This window comes from Phascolarctos cinereus, unplaced genomic scaffold, assembly GCF_003287225.1.
Source record: "Phascolarctos cinereus isolate Bilbo 61053 unplaced genomic scaffold, phaCin_HiC Scaffold_726;HRSCAF=1367, whole genome shotgun sequence".
NCBI lineage: Eukaryota > Metazoa > Chordata > Mammalia > Diprotodontia > Phascolarctidae > Phascolarctos > Phascolarctos cinereus.
The window spans coordinates 205960113-205980853 of NW_027556098.1; the positions used below are offsets into that span (position 1 = coordinate 205960113).

General features: G+C 34.8%; 1 long non-coding RNA gene across 3 annotated transcripts in view; it reads right to left on the reverse strand.

The window, feature by feature from the left end:
* Nucleotides 1-1956: 1956 nt before the first annotated feature.
* Nucleotides 1957-20741, reverse strand: part of LOC144454546 (uncharacterized) — a 155523-nt gene continuing 136738 nt past the window's right edge. For all 3 annotated transcript variants that reach the window (XR_013483034.1, XR_013483035.1, XR_013483036.1), the window contains 2 exons: nt 2648-2779; nt 1957-2031 (listed from right to left, as the gene is read on the reverse strand). This is a non-coding gene — a long non-coding RNA (uncharacterized LOC144454546). The remainder of the gene's footprint in view (nt 2032-2647; nt 2780-20741) is intronic.

The window sequence follows — 20741 nt, forward strand, 5'->3', positions numbered from 1 at the left end:
ATTATTATATTATTATTATTATTATTAACTATCATCAGTATTATAAATTTCCTCATTTAGTTCAATGTCAGAGCCAGACAAGAAATGGTAGTTACTCCTACTATGATTTCTCAGGGGACAAGGCATCTTCTTACACATGACACAAACTAGAAGAAGAGAAAAAGGAAAGATAATTCCAAGACTATAGACAGGTATTGACTGAAAGAAGCCAAACTTCAATTTCCATTACTGTAAGTCCACCTGTTAGGCAAATCAGAAATTATTTTTCAGTTTAAAGCAGAAATATTTCAGGACCTTTAACAAACAAACAAAAAAAATTACCAGGATTCAACTGAACAAATATTTAGGAAGCAAATACTTAATGCATAGTACTGCATAGTACCATGCTGGAAACTGAGTGAAAGACAAAATTTAAATAAAATGTGGTCCTGGACTTCATGGTGCTTACAGTCTAGTGGGAGATGACTCATATGTAGCTAATTACCCAAGAATGTATGGTAAGTGAATTAAAGGGATTATAAATAACTATAATTTTGAATTCTCTGCAAAAATTTAAAGCACCTGTCTTTATTTGGGGTCTGCTGTTACTTTTATTGCCATCCTATTTCATGCCCTTTCCCCTCATGACCTGAATCAATGGTACTCGTTGTCCCACGTCTGTCTGTGTTCTGTGCCCACCCATCATGCACACCCATGCTGGATATGACAATCAGACCTGATCTGTGTTCTCTGTGTTCTTCCAAATATCACTAATAGTGGCTTGGCAATCACATTCACCATTCAGTAAGTAAGGATATAGCATTAGGGGCAGATAAGTACTTTTTTTTTCTCCTGTTGGGTGGTGCCTCTCTATTCATCAATTTTTATCCTGTCCTTTCCAGGTGAAAGGTCATTCTCCTTTGCAAAGAAAACAGAATCAAAACAAGAATTGGGTGGATCTGTTCAAAACACTCTACTCAAGTGTTATCAAGCCATTGATCATCCAGTCCAAATAGAGATCTGATCTCTTTACTTACTTCATTGTTTTCCCTAGAATCACTTTTAAAAGAAAAAAACAAAGGATACCTTTTGTTGTTCTTAGCTTTCTACACCAGATTCAGGTTATTTTGAGCACTCTTGATACTACTATTCTTATAGTACTTTACCACATTTTTAAATTCATTTTCCATTATATTTATTTCCTTGTTTCTATCTCTTGTATACACGTATTCAGAAAAGATTGTGTGTCCATTTTGACTTTATTATGGCATATTGTTTAAGGTGTTAGTCTATACTTGATTTCTGCCAAAATGCTTTCCAGATTTTCCAGAAATCCATGTCAAATAAAAAGCTCTTTCCTATGTGATTTACATTTTTTGGTTTATTGAACACTGTATAATTAAACTCATTTTTTTTTGTAATGCTTTTATCTAGCCTATTCTATCAACCTACTTTCCAAGTTTTAACCAATGCCAAACAGTTTTGATTAATGTTTTACACTCTAATTTGAGGCCTGGAAGTGCTATTCCCTCTTTAATATGCTTTTTATTGCCTTTAAAATTCTAGATTTTTGGTTCTTCCAAATAAATTTTGTTAATATTTTATCCAACTCTATAAATGATAGACTAGGAGATCTCTTTCCATCAAATATCTCTGATGGGAACTGATTTTCAAATATATTTGGAATTAATAAACATATAGATGAACCAGAGCCTTTCACTTCTATAAAGCAATACTTTTTAACTTGCTATAAAATAAATCTGTAAATTAATTTAAGTGCCAGTATTTAATTCTATTAGTACAATCTAACCATGAACAATGAATAATTCTCCAAAATTTGTTTTCTTTTATTTGTGAAAAGAATATGTAAAGATTATATTTATGTATCTTAAATATTTCTTGCTATATTGACTCCAAAAAAATGTATACATTATATATATATATATATATGTATATATACACACACACACACATATATATGATTTCCTCTTTTATTGTTTTCTTCTAAATTTTAAAATTATATAAAAGTGTCCTGGGCCTCAATTTCCTCATCTGAAAAAAAGAGAGAGAAAGGTTAGCTGTTTTCTAAGGCATGCTGCTAGGATGGTAGGATGATTTTTGTGTGTTTTTATTTATCCATATCCTTTTGTGAAATTACAAATTTTCTCAAGTTCTTTGTTAATTCTCTGAGGTGTTTTAAGTAATCCAGCATATCATCTGCAAATAGAGAACGTTTTACCTCATATTTGCTAGTGTTTATTCCTTTAAATTATTTCTTATTGTCTTACTGTTATCATTATCATTTCTAGCACGGTGTTAAATAACAATGGGGGAAAAGTTCATCCTTACGTTATTCTTGTAGTTATTATTATTTCTTGTATTTTCCCAAAGCTAATAACACTAGCTAAATGATCCTTATGTGCCTATGCTTTGGAGGGTTTGTGTTTTGTTTTGTTTTTAGCATAAAAGGCTTTTAGCATACTTCATCAAAGGCTTGGTTTTTTTAATTTATTTTTTTTGCAGATATTGATGACAAGCTTGTAGTTTGAGTCATTTTTATTTTTAATATAATTGCTTTTTAACTTTAAAAATTCTTGCTATTTCTTGATTGCAATTGTGTGTTGTAGTTTTATATCTATATTGAGTGATGAATTCTGTGTGCACTCACATCCATGTCTTCAGACAATTGATTTTTTTTCCCTATTGTTGGAATATGTCTCTGTCTTCATATTTCCATTTTTAAGAATTTCTTCTTGTGAGGTACGGGCACTGGTTAGAAAGTCTTCCTTTCACATATGATCTAGAAAAAAGTGACATGAAAAATGGTCTAGCAAAAGGGATGCAAAAAAGTGAGGAAAAGAAAAGAAAAACAAGAATGTTATTTTAGCACTTTTAAGTGTATGGAAGAGAACTGAAGGTTATTCAGAAGGATACACAGTTATGATAGCTTTGAAATTATCATGTTGACTTTATTACAGTAAATTATTCTCCTTACAAGTTGAATATAATAGACATGTGTGATATCACATACAGTCCTCTTTCTGCATTCTGTGTGTATGGAATTGTTCTTATTTTATGATGCCTTTTTTTTTTTTTGGCTAGAGTCACACAGCCAGTAAGTATTATGTGTCTGAGGATGGATTTGACCTCAGGTCCTCCTGAATCCAGGGCCGGTGCTCCATCCACTGTGCCACCTAGCTGCCCCCTTTATGATGCTTTTAAAGAACAGAATAACAACAAAAATTGTACTTAAAAAGAGGAGCTATGAAATGATTCAGTCCCTCTTTTTACACACTTTTCCTCCATTCTAGTCAGAGAAAAAAATAAAGATCGAGGGAAGGAAGTGTGGCAAATAATGTACAGGCACACACATGCATACACATATACACACATCCCAATAGGAACAAAAATGGAAACTTACAGGAAAAACACATGGCAAACTTGAGGAATGATCCTGGACCTCCACTTCCTGATCACCTCTCATCTTTCTGTTTACTTCTCAAGTATAGGTTAGAGATTAGAATTCCCTCGGATGGATTTTGAGGGGTTACCTAAATGAAAACTGCAAGTTTAAGAGTTTCCAATGGATTGAGATAGTTCCTGAGTTTAATTGTTTGAGCACTAGATTCTTCAAAGAAAAAGATTTCCTCAGTAGCCTGCTTCTTGAAGAGTGAAGGTGGTAACCACAGAATACTTCCCTACAACAGAAGTGTAATTTTGTGTTGACAGAGCAAAAGATGTAGACTTTGCCAGCCCTAGTATTGCCTTGACTTGTTCAGGTAGTAAAGTTCCAATGTGAAGGGGAATTGTTTTTCAGCAAACCCCCAAAGAATATTTACCTTCCTGGATTTGAAGGGGGTCATCAAAGAGGCTGTTTTTTAGGTTTCTGTGTTTGTTCATGGATTCCTATGAGTTCTTTGTATCTCATACATTTTCATAGAGGAGTAATGATAAAACATGTTATTCATTACAGAGGGATGATGGATTTAGGGTACAGAATAAGACATATGATACACGTGTGAAGTATCTATTATAATAGAATAATATATATTTACATGTATACTTGTATACAGTCATTGGGGGAATTTTTTTGTGTGTGACTACATATATATATATGTATATATATAATATATATATATATATATATATGTTACAATAAATTTGCTTTTCTCCTTTTTTTTCTACTAGGGTGAAGGATAGGAGAAAAAATAGGTTTCCATTAAATAAAAGAGAGAGATGAGACATACTAAAAAATCTGACATTTTGCATGAACTTTCATAACAGGTCACTATCTTATTAGTTTTTCTTGTCTGTTTAACTTTATTACAAGAGACCCCTCACAATGTGAGAGCATTCCATATTTTTAACATAAAAAGAAACATATCAATAAAACTGAAAATACAACAAAGTAAAAGAAAATCAAAATTGTCTCTTACCCAGAACCCACACCGTACATTTAGGACCTGCCTTGGCATTAAGGAGATATTACTCATATTTGGGGAAACCTATACATAAGTCATATCTAAACTTTGTGTTTCAAGATTTATTATTTCCCAACCTAAAACTACAAATAAGAGCATAAGGTAAAGATGCATAATTATTCAAATATAGAACTTGATCTGTGTGATGCATATTTTGGGGGATCCTGGACCACATATATCTTTTTTCCTCCCCTTCTCTCAGAAGAACAAAAAATAAGTGCCTAATTAGACTCTATAGTCAATAACAAAATACCGTATTATGGAAAATTCAAAATTGTCAAGCTTGTAGGATAGCCTTATGACCTCACTCTTAACATATTTACTTTTTTTAAATTTTAGAACATATGTACCATAACTAACAGGAAGTAGAGTTTAATTGGAAATAATCTAGCTTAGCTGTGAATGTAATCATTGAAGGCTGACACCTTGAGTAATTTTAATGCCAGACAAACTGGCTTTTGTTGTAAAGTGCAACTCTCTGATCAGTCCTTGATTAAATAACAACAATACAAAGGATAACCTCATAATACTCAAATATCAACAACTTTCTGGATTCCAGGTTTCTCAGCGAGATAATGAGCACGGTGCATTGTTTAATGTGTGTGTTTTTAATTGGATATGCATCAAACACACAATGATTTTTTTTCTGGAATTAATATCTTATGTAACAAGATTCTAACATCTCTGTCTTTCTCCCTCATATATATGTATATATTTATGTATATATGTGTGTGTGTATATATATAAATATATATAAATGTTCCTTCTACACTCTTCCTTGTGTTCATTAACTTATTCCTTCAAGCAAAGATAATCGTCACAACCGTACTATTTATATATTGAATTCCTCATTTAAAGTATAGTCATTTATATTTATCCTACCAAAGATATTTTATTGACCTGACTCAATTTACCTTTTACCAATGAGTTGTTGTTGTTTTTATGTAACAATGCTAAGTAAAAACTACTTACTACAACACTGAGTAAAAACGATACTAAGTAAAAACTATATTTGTATATAGTGCATATATACTACATATCTGTAGGGAAGATATTGCTTATTTTTCTTTTGCATCCTCAATATCTGGAATAGTGTCTTAAACATAGTAGTCACTTATTAAATGATTATTGAATTGAAATGAGGAAAAGAATCATAGCATATAGTATGAGCGTGATACTGGTTAGTCACTTAACCCCACTGAGCCTCAGTTTCCCCATCTCTAAAATGAGCAAGTTTGATTAGATGACCTCTAAATAAACTTCCAGGTGTAAATCTGTAATCCATATTCATGCCAGGTGCTCTGGATTTATTGCCTGAAGATATTATGTTAAGATTTAAAATGCAATACAAATGTGAATTGCATTATTGTTGTTCTTTTTGTTTTCCTGATCATTCACTGCATATAGAGCATTGTAACATGAGTAGACAGGAAAGAAATAGAAAGTGTAATCTGTTCCTGCCCTTGTTTATAATCCAGCTCAGGTTATAGAACTTTCAAAAATTGAAAGATTTAGAAACATCTCAGAGCAATAGAGGACAGCTAGGTAGTGCAGTGGATAAAGTGCCAGGCCTGGAGTCAGGAAGACTCATCTTCATTAGTTCAAATCCTGCCTGAGATGCTCAGTAACTGTATGACCCTTGGCAAGTTACTCAATCCTGTTTGCCTCAGTTTTCTCATCTGTAAAATGAACTATGGAGTGAAAAGGCAGACTACTCTAGCTTCTCTGTCAAGAAAACCCCAAATGGGATCACAAAGAATAGGACATGACTGTACAACAACCACCACAAAGTAATAGAAATTACACTATAATTTTGGTCAAAATACATGGGTTTGGATTCAGACTCCAACACTTTCTATGTGACTTTAAGAAAATTATTTAACCTTTGTGAGCCTTGGTTTCCTTGTATGTAAAATAAACATATTAATAATACATTAATAACTGTATTATGGACCTCACAAGGTATATAGTCTAGTCCCAATGGGACTCTGAAAGAACTATAAGCCTATACAACTCCCTCTCCCACCCTTCCCAGTAGATAGCAAAGGAAGCTAAATGAACGAGTTGGCTGAGCTGTAGTCCTCACTCATTGGGGAAAGGCTTACATAGTATACCCAGTGGATGGTGAGCAAAGTATTAGGTGAACCCAAAGATTGCTGGATAGCTGAAAACCAGCTGTAGAAGAAAGGTGATGCCCAGCAGGTAACATCAGGGAGAGGATGTCTGGAAAGAAAACAGGATAACTAGCAAAGCAAATGCCAGTTAAGGTAAATAGGCTCAGTATGACCAGAGATAGGTGAGAGGCTTGTATAACCTCTAGGGATTTGTATATGGAGGCAGTAAGATTGAACTTACAAGGCAGTAAGATTGAACTTACAATGTCAACCTTTATTCCTAAATCATGTACCCATTTTGAGATTATCTTGGTATATGTCATGAGATGATGGCTTATATCGAATAACTTTCCAACTTTCCCAGAACTCCTTCTAAGTTATCCTAAGCTGGAAAATTGTTTCACTCCATCTCTTTGTGGGTTCTGTCCCTCCAAAATCCATTTAGAGGCTTGATTTAATGTTGTTTCTGAGGGAAACTGGGGAGAGCTCAGGCAACTTCCTGGCTTCTCTCTGCCATCTTGGCTCTTCCCCGTCTTTAGGACTCTTTAAATAAAAAATCATATCATCTACAAAAAGAGAGAGAGAGAGAGAGAGAGAGAGAGAGAGAGAGAGAGAGAGAGAGAGAGAGAGAGAGAGAGATTGTTGTTTCCTCTTTCTGCTTTTTCCTTCAACTTCTTTTCTCCCCACTATAGCTAGCATTTCTAGCACAATATTAAATAGTAATGGTTATAATGGACATCCTTGCTTCACCTCTGTTTTGGAAAGGCTTCTAACTTATCTTCATTGCAGGTCAGGCTTGTTCTTAGTTTTAGATAGATACTATTTGTCATTTTCTGGAAAGCTCAATTTATTTCTATTATTTTGAGGGCTTTAAAAACAAGGATAGGTGCTGTATTTTGACTAAATCTTTTTCTGCACCCATTAAAATAATTATGATTTTATTATTAATACGGTTGTTTCTCAATGTTTAACTAGTCTTGCATTCCTGCTTGAAATCCCACTTGGTAACAGTTTGTGACCTTTGAGACATATTGCTATAATCTCCTTGCTGGTATTATATTTTAAATTTTTGCATCAATATTCATTGGGAAAATTGGTCCATTATTTTGTTTCTTTGTTTTGACTCTCCCTAGTTTGGATATCAAGACCATATTTATGTCATAGAAGGAATTTGATAGGACTCCTTTATTTTTCAAAGTCCCTATATTATCAAATAATATAGAAATTAATTATTTTTAAATGTTTGGTAGAATTTACTTGTAAATCCATTTGGTTATGGAGTTTTTTTTTCCTTTGGGAATTTATTTATAGCTTGTTCAATTTCTTCCTAAGATAAGGTGACTTATAAATTCTATTTCCTATTCTGTGAATCTGGGCAGGTTTTGTAAATATCTATTCATTTCATTTAGACTGTCAGTTTTATTAGCATATACCTGGGCAAAAATAGCTTCTAATAATTGCTTTCATTTTTTCCCTGATAATAATGAATTTACCTTTTTCATTTTTATATTGGAAATTTGATTTTCTTTTATTTAAAGCTTATCTATTTTATTGATTTAAAAAATAGTTCCTACTTTTATTTATTACTTCTTGGCTTTGTTAATCTCTCCTTTTGTTTTCAGGATTTCTCTTTTGGTGTTTTATTAGAGGTTTTAAATGTATTTTTCCAAGTTTTTTTTTCATTGCATGTCCAGTTTTTTTTTTAATCTGCTCTTTTTCTCTTTTATTGATGTAAGCATTTAGAGTTATAAATTTTCTCCTAACTTCTACTTTGGTTACATCCCACAAATTTTGGTGTGCTGTCTATTTGTCGGCATTGTCTTTAATGGAATGGTTGTTTTTATGATTTGCTCTTTGACACACTCATTCTTAAGGGTTATTGTTTAGTTTCCAGTTAATTTTTAATCTATGCCTAAAAGGCCATTTATTGAATGCAATTTTATTACATTATGGTCATTAAAAGATACATTTAGTATTTCTGCTTGTCTGCATTTGCCTCTGAGGCTTTTATGCCATAACACAGGGTCAATTTTTGTGAAGGTGCCATAGTACGTACATGGGAGAATAGGCATATTCCTTTCTATTCTCATTCAGCATTCTACAGAAGTCTATCATTTCTAACTTTTATAAAATTCTATTCATCTCCTTAGCCTATTTCTTATTTATTTTATGATTAAATTTATTTAGGTCTGAGATGGAAAAATGAAGGTTCTTTACTACTATAGTTTTATTGTCTGTTTCTTCCTATAACTCATTTAACTTTTCCTTGCTAACTAGAGAGATGTAGAAACTAAGGATAACACCAGTTTCAAGTACAAACTAATTTGTAAATCACTATAGAGGAGGTGAATGTAAGGCTCTAAAAAGTATTGCCTCAAACAACAGCTAGGGCACCTGAAGAGAAAATTGTCTTTTAGTGAATTTAGGGTAAGATATATCTAATCCAAATCACCTTGGCAGTATTTATAGGTGCAGCACTTGGAAGATGGATAACAAATGGATATAAAATGCAAGAGACCTGTTGGCTTTTCTACTGTGATCTATTCTCATTGACAACAATAGTGAAACCACGGCATTTTAATTCTACCACCACAGTATCTGATACACTGTGTGAGAAAGCTTCTCCTGGAAAAAGAAACTACACCTGATTAAAATGTATATGGAAGAAATTCATCTAGAAGCAATACAATTTTAAAGAGATTCAGGTATTTATTTGTAAAATATCTCAAAAAAGGAAGATTATAAAAGAATGAAAAGTATCAGAAATGTTACTTTTCCTCAAAAACTACAGATATTTACTACTAACCCATATACTTTCTTTTTCTTCTCTATAAAATCTGTTTATTGTTGTAAGTTTTTATTTTATTTTAAAAGTTTTTAATTGATACTTGTTGTATGTCATAGATAGTAAAATTATGCCCCCTCTATTCCCCTATCAAATTCTTTAATAGAAAAAACTCAATAAAAATATAGAGTACACATAGATAAATTAATAAAGAGGACAGACCTAGAAGGGGTGGAGCCAAGATGGTGGAGAAAAGGCAGTGCCTGAGATCTCCCCCAAACCACTCTGAAAACCTTTAAATAATATCATAAAATAATTCCTTGAGCAGCAGAACCCACAAAAGGATGGGGTGAAATAATTTCTAGCCAAAGACAACTTAAAAGTTCAGCAGGAAAGTCTGTTGCACCTGGGTGAGAGTGGAGTACAACCCAGCTCAGGCCACACCAGTGTAGGTCAGGCCACAGTAAATGAGGACCAGGTCTTGGGAGCTACCGAATCAGCAGCGGCAGCAGCTGCTTCCAGACTCCTTAGGCCACAGACAGCAAGGGCATTGAACAACTGTTCAGAAGAAGATTACAAGGATCTCTTTGCTAGAACTGACACAGGACTCTGTGGCTTTGCCCATACTTGGATCCCTATCACAGTTCTGGGTGGCAGTCCCAGGACAAGGAGGGGCACTAACAACAACAGAGCTTGCAGCTGCAGTAAGGCAGGAAACCTCCTCACAGTTCCAGGGCAGAAAAGAGTGTCTGTGGTCACTCACAGACCGGAGCATAGACCAAGAGAGTAGTAAACACCCCTCCTTAGATCATACCACCTTGGAAGGACTGAAAACTTATAGGTCCCTAGAAGTATCTCTGAAAACAGGGGGACAAAAGCCCTGCAGCTTGGGACAGTGTGCCCTCCACCCTGGAAGCAGAGCCCTACTTTAACAAAGACTTAAAAGTCAAGTAATAAACTGGGAGTAAGAGCAAACAATGGGAAAACTCTGACTGTAGAAAGATACTGTGGTGACAAGGAAGACAAAAACACACATTCAGAATAAGACAACAAAGTCAAAATTCCTACATCCAAATCTTCCAAGAAAAATATGAATCAGTCTCAGGCCAGGGAAGAGCTCAAAAAAGGATTTTGAAAATCAAGCAGAGGAAAAATTTGGAAGAGAAGTGAGGGTGATGCAAGAAAATCATGAAAAATGAGTCAACAGTTTTGTAAAGGAGACACAAAAAATACTGAAGAAAATAACACCTTAAAAAACAGACTAGGCCAAATGGCCAAAGAGGTCCAAAAAGCCAATGAGGAGAAAAATGCCTTAAAAGCAGAATTGGCCAAATGGAAAAGGAGGTCCAAAGGCTGAAAATAATTCCTTAAAAATTGGAATGGAGCAAATGGAAGTTAATGAATTTATGAGAAATCAAGAAGCAATAAAACAAAACCAGAAGAATGAAAAAATGGAAGACAATGTGAAATATCTCATTGGAAAAAGTACTACTGACCTGGAAAATAGATCCAGGAGAGATAATTTTAAAATTGTTGAACTACCTGAAAGCCATGATCAAAAAAGGAGCTTGCTAACTAGAGAGATGTAGAAACTAAGGATAACGCCAGTTTCAAGTACAAACTCATTTGTAAATCACTATAAAGGAGGCGGATGTAAGGCTCTAAAAAGTAGTTTTCATTATCTTTCAAGAAATAATCAAGGAAAAACTGCCCTGATATTCTAGAACTGATAGAATCCTAATAAAGTTTCCCCCAGACCCAACATTTTAATTTCCTTGTGGGCCCCACTGAATAGCAGGCATGTCCTAATTTAAACATACAATCTGGCTTTAATCACACCACAGGCCCCCAGACTTAATAACAGCCACTGCTCCACCTACCCACTGCCCCCAGATCCAATTCATATATTTGAATAGGTGTGTTCTTGTACTCAACCACAATCATATCATCCATTTAGCCCAAGACAGGACCACAATACCAAACTATCCATCTTCACCAGGGAGGACCACAATAGCTAGCCAAATGGAGGGCAGCACAACAAAGCAGTTTGACCACCAAACCATAGAAGGGACCTTTCTCCATTACATAATCCCATAACAAATCCCTTCTGCCTTTTTAATATTCATAATTTCTGTTCTGTAGTGAGCATCATTACACTACGAATTTGCCTGTGTTGTCTTACTAAGCTGCTAGTCCCTCTTGGAACCTAGCCCACTTCTGAGGGATGCCAATCCTCACAACAAATGCCTGTCCTTAAATTAGAGGTGGTCTGACTCTGAATTCTTTGAGATGGTGCTGCCACAGTGTACCATGAAACCACAACCAAACCAGAGTGTAAAATAGAAATTTAAAGAATTTACCAATCACCTCCTGAAGGAGATCCCAAAATGAAAACTCTGAGGAATATTATAGCCAAATTCCAGAGTTTCCAGGTCAAGAAGAAAATATTGCAAGCAGCCAGAAAGAAATAATTCAAGTACTGTGTAGCCACAGTCAGGACAACACAAGATTTAGAAGCTTCTTCATTAAAGGATTGGAGGGCTTGGAATACAATATTCCAGAGGGCAAAAGAGCTAGGATTACAACCAAGAATCACCCACCCAGCAGAACTGAATATAATCATTCAGGGGGGAAATAGACATTTAATGAAATAGAGGACTTTCAAGCATTCTTGATGAAAAGACTAGAGCTGAATAGAAAATTTGACTTTCAAATACAAGACTCAAGGGAAGCATAAAAAGGTAAACAGGAAAGGGAAATCATAAGGGACTTAATAAGGTTAAACTGTTTACATTTCTGCATGGGAAGATGATACTTACAACTCATAAGAACTTTCTCATTGTTGGTGCAGTTAGAAGGAGTATATATAAACAGAGGGCACAGGTGTGAGTTGATTATAAAGGGATATCTAAACAAGTAAAATTAAGAGGTGAGAGAGGAATGTACTGAGGGAAAGGGAGAGGTAGCTCGGGTAAATTATCTCATATAAAAGAGGCAAGAAACAGCCTTTACAGTGGAGGGGAAGAGGGAGGAAGTCAGGGGGAGTGACTGAGCCTTACTCTTATCAGAATTGGCTCAAAGAGGGAATAACATACACATGCAATTGATATAAAAATCTATCTTACCCTATAGGAAACTAGGAGAGGGGGAATAAGAGGCGTGGAGGGATAGAAGAGAGGGCAGAATCAGAAGCAAAATACATTTGAGAATAAGGGAAAAGAATAAACAGGGGGAAATGGGATGGAGGGAAATATAGTTAGCAATAGTAACTTTGAAAAAAAATTTGAAAAAAGAGTCTCTGATAAAGGCCTCATTTCTCAAATATATAGAGAACTGAGTCAAATTTATAAAAATAAGAGCCATTCCCCAACTGATAAATGATCAAAAGATATGAACAGTTTTCAGATGAAGTAATCCAATCTATCTACAGCCTTATGAAAAAAATGCTCTAACTCACTACTGATTGGAGAAATGCAAATAAAACAATTCTGAAGTATTACTTCATACTGATTAGATTGACTCAGGAGAGAGAAGGAAAATGACAAATGTTGGAGGTGATGTGGGGAAAATGAGACATTAATGCATTGCTGGTGGAATCATGAACTGATTCAACCATTCTGTAGAGCAATTTGGAACTATGTCCAAAGGGTTATAAAATCATGCATACCCTTTGACTTAGCAATATCACTACTATGTCTGTATCCTCACAGAATTTTAAAAAAGTAAAAGGACTTACATGTACAAAATATTTGTAGTAGCTCTTTTCTGGTGGCAAAGAATTGGAAATTGAGGGGATGCCCATCAAGTGGGGAATGGCTGAACAAATTGTGCTATGTAATTGTGACGGAATACTATTGTGCTATAAGAAATGATGAGCAGGATGCTCTCAGAAAAACCTGGAAAGACTTACATGAGCTGATGCAAAGTAAAATGTACTGCATACTTATATCAGATTGCACGCCAGCTTGGAGGTGGGAAAGGAGGGGGAGAAAATTTAAAACTCAAAGGCTTATGGAAGTGATTGTTGAAAACCAAAAACAAATTAACTAAATTTTTAAAAACAGAAATGTACTGCATACAAAGTAACAACAATGTTATAAGATGATCAGTTATGAATGACTTAGCTATTTTCGGCAATATCTGAAAGATCCAAGACAACTCTGAAGGACTTATGATGAAAAATGCTATCCATACCCAGAGAAAAAGTAGATGATATCTGAATATAGACTGATGCATCCTTTTTTAAAATTACTTTTCTTGAGGTGTTTTTTTTTTCAGTCTATGTTTTCTTTCACAACATGACTAATAGGGAAATGTTTTGCATGACTGCACGTGCATAACCTATATAGAACTGCTTGCCTTCTCAATGGGAGGCTGTGGTGTGGAGGGAGGAAGGGACAGAATATGGACCACAAAGGTTTTTTAATGTTAAAAATTATTTTTACATGTAACTAGGCAAAAATAAAATGCTAAATAAATTTTTTAAAAAAAATAAAAAGTAGAGATGATAATAAAACCAGTAGGAAGAATCAGTAACAAACTCTCAAAGAGATTCCCAAATCTCACAACAAATATTTTAAGATTAAGGAAAGTGAACCAATGCCTGATGAAATTAGAAGCCTGTAAACTCTCAATGGAGTATGGAATGAGGACAAGAATATCCAGAATAATTCAAAAGGAGTTCAAGGAGTATTCAGTATTTGGAAAATAATTAAAACCGAAATATCACAGATAAAATAATTATATTAATTATGTACAAAAATCTTCTGACAAAGTACAACATTTATTTATTTTGAAAACAAAGTATAGCCATGGCCCTGGAGTCAGAAGGACCTGAGTTCAAATCTGGCCTCAGACACTTGACACTGACTAGCTGTGTGACCCTGGGCAAATCACTTAACCCAAATTGCCTCACCAAAAAAAAAAAAGTATAAATATAAAAGGATATTTCTTTACTATGATAAAATGTATCTATCTAAACCTGAAGGTAGAATTATGTACAGTGAAAAGAAACTAGAAACTATCCTAATGAATATAGGAATAAAACAAGGGTGCTTCCTTTCCTTACTTTTATTTGATATTGTCCTAGCAATAAAAACAAAAGAAAGTAAGTGAAGGTAAAAAAAATAGTAAAGAGGAGATTTTTAAAAATCTTTATTTGTACCATGATGGCTAACTTCAAAAATTCTAAGTAATCAACAAAGAAATTGAATGAGATAGTGAATAGCTTCTATAAAGTTGCAGGCTATCAAAACAAACAAACAAACAAACCAACAAACAAACTACAAAATGCCAATACCATTTCTACAAAGTAATTACAAAGTCTGGGATGCAATGATAGATAGGAAGTCCCATTCAAAATAACTGTAAGACACATAAAACAAATGAGGGCATACAGAATATTCATATTAAAAACATCATAATGCTTTCCTTAAAGAAATAAAGAATAATATAAATAACTAGAGGTAATGGGAACAAAGATCTAGTGCCAATATAATAAAAATGACAATACTAGCAGAATTAATTTACAGATTTATTGATATGTCAAAGGGACAATTTATGGAGCTAGACAAAACAATAAAATTAATTTAAATGAACAAAAGATGTAATATATCAAAGGAAATAATTTTAAAAATTAGGAATAAAGGAGAAATATCACTTTCAGATGTAAAGCTATATTATAAAGTAGTAATCATCAAAATTATTTGCCACTGGTTTAAAAGAGAGTTTGTTACTTATTCTTCCTTCTGGTTTTATTATCATCTTTATTTTTTTCTGAATAAATCTGAAACAATATGTAGTGTAGAAAAGACTAGCCAAAGAACAATCATAACTGAAATCAATAATACAGCATTCAATAAACCTAATATAAATCACTTTGGAAAGAATTTCCACTGTAACTCAAATTACTAGAAAAACTGAAATTCAGTCTAACAGAAATTATGCTTAGATGAATGTTTTACAACATATACCATAATAAATTAAAAATGGATTTTTGACTTGAACATTAAAGAGAATGCCATAAAAATGTTAGAAGAGAAACAGGTCACATATCTTTTACTATATTGGTTAGAAATTCTTAACCAAACAAGATGTAAAGGTGATGAAAGAAGACAAAATAGATAATTTTAATTATATTGAACTGGAAAGCTTTTGCATGAGGAAAATCAAAGTACCTAGGATGAGAAAGAAAGATGTTAAAGGAAATTTTTTTATCAAATATCTCTGATATCTAAGATATGTAGATAAGCAGTAGAAATATATAAGATGAAAAGTCATTTCCTAATAGTTAAGTGGTTAGCTATTAAGAACATAGTTCTCAAAAAAAATACAAGTTATTAACAACCATATGAAAGAATATTCTGAACTACTAACAAATAAGGGATGTGCAAATCAAAACAATCATGAAGATTTATAGCACACCAAGAATTGGCAAAGAAGGAAAAATATGCTGAAAGCCAATGTTGCAGAGTCTTAGAAAGGTTGACACAATATGGTGCTGTTCAGGTAGCTTTATGTCCAATCATGATAGAAATCAAATTGGAATTATATGTAACAAGACTAAAATGCCAATACTCTTTGAAATAGTGAGTCCACTGCTAGATATATACACCAAAGAGGTCAATGACAAGATAAGGTCCCATGTTTATAGCAGTACTCTTTTGTTATAATAGAGGATCAGAGAAAAAAAACAACATCCATGGATTTGGAAGTGGCCAAACAAATTGTATTATGTGAACGTAATTGAATGTTGTAAGAAATGATGAAGATGATGACCTCAGAAAAATATGAGAAGTCTTATATTTTTTGTTGTTGTTGTTTTTTGTTTGTTTTTGTTTTTTTGGCGAGGCAATTGGGGTTAAGTGACTTGCCCAGGGTCACACAGCTAGTAAGTGTCAAGTGTCTGGTCTGATTCCAGATTTGAACACAGGTCCCCCTGACTCCAGGGCCGGTGCTTCATCCACTGTACCACCTAACTGCCCTGGGAAGTCTTATACGAACTAATACAAATTAAAGGAAGCAGAAATAGAAATATAAAAACACAAATGATACAACAATGCGAATGGAAATAACATAACAATAGAAACTGAATGTTATTTTAAAAATTTTAGGACACACTTGCCTCTAAAGATGAGATATTAGAAGTCAATTCCCAATACTTACTTGCAAAGGCAGAGGATATTCAGGATCCATAAATAGTGGAAGAGGGATGCTTGAGTTAACCTCCACATTCCCATCATACCAATAACTATTGTGATCCAAAGCTCTGCGGGGAGGACCTGGGGCAATTTGAGTTAACTTTGTCTTCAAGTGAATTGATTTGTGACCCAGCTATGAGCTTTATGAGCATGGGGAATTAAAAAAAAAACAGTAGGAGGACTTCAGTGGGGGAATCCCTGAGAATAGTAGGTCGTGTGGGCCAGAAGCAGTTATTAGGCATGTGGCGCCCGTAGGCAGGAAGTGGTCTTTGTAAGTCCTAGTCAGCTATGGAACCAAGAGCAGGAAAAGGAACTTGATTTGGGATACTACATATTGTTTCAGATTCTTTCAGCAATATATCAGTTTTGTTTAACTATTTTCCCCTGTTTTTATTCCTTATTATAAAAAATAGATCTTGGGAAGGGAGTAATTGTATATATTTAGTATATTTAGAAATATAGGCAATGTGAAAACAAAAGGCATCAAAAATGCAGTAAAAATTTCTCAAAAACAGATTAATTTGGCAACTATTTGGAAGATAAGATTGGGAGGGTAAAACAGAAGCTGGAAACCAGTTAGAAAGTTATTTCAATAGTTATAAAAAAGACCTTAAATTAGGGCAACAGTAGTACAAATGGACAGAAAAGGAAAGATGGGGGAGATATCGTGGAAGTAAAATTGACAGCATTTGACAACTTATTGTGTGTATATGGAGGGGATAGAGGAAATGTCATCGTGAAGGTAAAGACTTTGATCCTGGGCACCATCATCAGAAATAGGGAAATTAGAAGGAGAAGATTTCTAAAAGATGAGTTCAGTTTGGAACATTGTGAGGTTAATGTGCCTGAGAATGTGTAGCAGGAAGTTAAGTATAGAATTGGCACCCTGGAGAGAGAGTAGGACCAGCTATATAGGAATACATTTTTCTTCTTGATTCTTCGTTTATATTCTTGCTACTTTAAGAATAGGAGACAGCAAAATTCTAGAGCTGATGAAGACAAGTAGGACAGATGGTTAGAAATCTCAGAATCAAAGATAGTTTTCTCATATGGAAAACTATCTTTTAATTCAATACCATTCAACATAGTTTTGTTAAGCATTTACCATGGTGGTGGGAATACAAAAACATACACCCTACACCCAAGAGGCTTAGATTCTAATGGAATATTTAATTTATATACTGGAGGGGGGGTCTTTCCACATGTAGTGGCTAGAAGGCTTGCTTCTGAGAGAATCCTGATGCTATGTAAAAAAAAGTAGTGCAGTAGATAGATGCATTGGGCCTGGAGTCAGGCAGATCTGGGTTTAAATCTTGCCTCAGACACTAACTAGCTGTGTGGCCCCTGGCAAGTCATTTAACTTGCCTGCTTCAGTGTCCTTATTTGTAAAATGAGAATAATAATAGCACCTGCCTCCCAGGGTTGCTGTGAGGATCAAAATAGATAGTAATTGTAAAGCACCTAGCACAGTGCCTGGCACGCTGCGAGCACTATGTAAATATTAGTTATTGTTATGGTTATTATTAAGACCATGTAGTTTGTGGAGACCTTCTGTAACTGGTCTTGGTCAGTTAACCCATGTTGTAAAAGAAACTTTGGTTTCAAAGGCCTTCAAGGAGTCTTGTCAGCATCAGCCCCTTGCTTTTTTGCCACATTAGCTCTTTAGGGAAGCAGTGATGCCCCCTTCCTTCTGAGGTCATAAGACCAAAAGAAAGATCTAAGTCCTGTGCACATGTCCTTTTCCATTCTAGGTAAAGGGAGTGGAGACTCCTGAACCTTATGAGTTTCAAAAGGTTCTGAGAGTGCCTCAGCATCCCAGCATTCCAGAGTCCGTGGGTTTGTAGCCAGTCCAATATCACTACCCTGAGACACAGGAGTGACCTTTGGCATCAGTATTCAAGACTCAGTGGTAACTAACTGTGGTAACTAAGACATGAACTTGTCTAGCAGTCATATCACCTCTGGACGTGAACTTTGTGGGATGCTATGTAGGAAGTGCTTTGAGTTTGCATTTACCCTCTACCATAGATCAAGATCATGTAGAGGACAGTATTCTGTCCCTCCAAGGTGGGGAAGGAGTGAAGGATAACGTCTATACCTTTGTAATTGCCATCTATTTGAAGTATATATACTTTTGAAAAAGTAAACAATATTAAATGGTTAAATGGAATTAGGATCAGTGAATGACCCCTAACAATGGTGATGAACAGTCGATGGGGACTCTAAGCTTGATGGCATTGGAGAAAAGATACCTCACAAACCCCTCAGAGTACCTGTTGGAGAGATGTAACCTGGCTCTGAAGCAGAGGGCAAGTGCATGCTCGTTACAGACAGAGAAGTAAAAACATGATAATTTGAGGAGGAAGTAATAGTAATAATAACTAGGAGAAACTCAAATTTACACAAAGCTAGTATGCAATATGCATATTTCATACATAACACCCAAAGGAGTTAGGAGGTGGGGGGCATTAAAGGGTCCATTTTTCAGCTAGATAAAGTGAGTCAGATTTAATTGACTTACTCAAGGTCACATAATTGTTTAGAAACACACTGAGGACTGGAATCAAGTATCTCTTGAAAAATCCTTATAATCAGGGCAGCTAGATGGTACCATGGATAGAGCACCGGCCCTGAAGTCAAGAGGACCTGGTTTCAAATCCAGCCTCAGACCAAACACTTGACACTTACTAGCTGTGTGACCCTGGGAAAGTCACTTAACCCCAATTACCTTAAAAAAAAGAGAAAGAAAAATCCCTATAATCAGTGCTCCTCCCATGTGGTAAATGTATCCCTTTCTACTAAGTGAAAGCTCTTATTTCTTGATTTTTGTTGCTCTTGTCAGAAATAGGTTTTTTTTTAAGAAAGGAAATGCAAGTTTACTTTCTTATAAAATATTGATTCAAAGAAATAAAATATATAAAAGTTCCATGTGGTCAGATTGTTTGACCTTGTGTGTGAAGAAAGAAGTTGTAAAAATGTTGTAAACTCATTTTCTAGCCCTACCTTTAAAAAAATCTAGCTCTCGTAGAATAGTCCTGGATGCCACAGTTGTCACACCTACTTCTATTCGGAAGATTTTTCAACTAAAGTGAGCAGATGCTAGAACAGATGGAAAGTCTCTTTTTGGGCAGAGAAAAAGAAACATCCAATTAAGGAATGCCTGGACACTATGCTATCTCCCTCCAGCTGACTGAACTATGAGAGAGACTTCCTTATGTCACAGTTTAAAGATTTTTGAGAAACCTGTCATTTCCTCATCCTTAGCCTTACCTTGACACATAACCACAAATAGGTACTGAAATCCGGACTGATTTCAAAAATTTCTCAGATTTTCATGTCATCTTTGTGAAATTAGAATTCTCAATGACAACAAAAAATGAATACAACTGTCTGTGCAATATTTATATTTACTATTCCTCTTCTCTACATTATCATTCCAATTTTTATAAATTGTTCTTCCTCTCCGATTCATAGAATTTTAGAGTTGTAGGAATTTTAAAGATCATTTAGGTCAGTTCTGTCTCATTTTACGGACGATAGAACTTAGAACTGAAGAGATTATTATCCCACCTTTATTTTATAGAAGGAAACTCAGGCCAAAGATGTTTAGTGACTTATCCTAAGTCAGAAACATTACTTAGGGACAGAGCTGGGGCTGCAACCTAAGTAGTCGGATTCCCAGTCTAAAGTTCTGTCCCCTAAACAACACTGTCTTTCTTACTTTGTGAGCTTTAATTGAATATCTGCGGCATTCTGAGCCCCTAATGGTGTTCTTAGCAGGTACAAAAGAAGTAGGACCCTCTCCTGAAGGAGATTATCCTTCTGTTAAATAGAGTAAACAATATCAACATGTGAAATAAAGAAAAACCAGTAACCCAGGATTGAGACTCAAGATAAATGAGGAGATTGTAAGAGGACCCTGTAGTTGTCCTCAATAAACTCAGGTCACAGGTTGTTGTGTTTGTCCTTCGTTCTTGAAGAGGACCATGATATCAGGGAGATGATGACATGACTTGCAATTGACTTGGATTTGAGTGAGGGAGGGCTGTGTAAGGTCCCCAGCCTCATCAGTCATCCAGTCCTAGTGACTCAGGTCACTAGGACTGGACACACTATATCCCTCCATTCATGATTCATAATGAGTTTGTGGGCTGGTCTATTTGCCTAAATTACTCTTTTACGT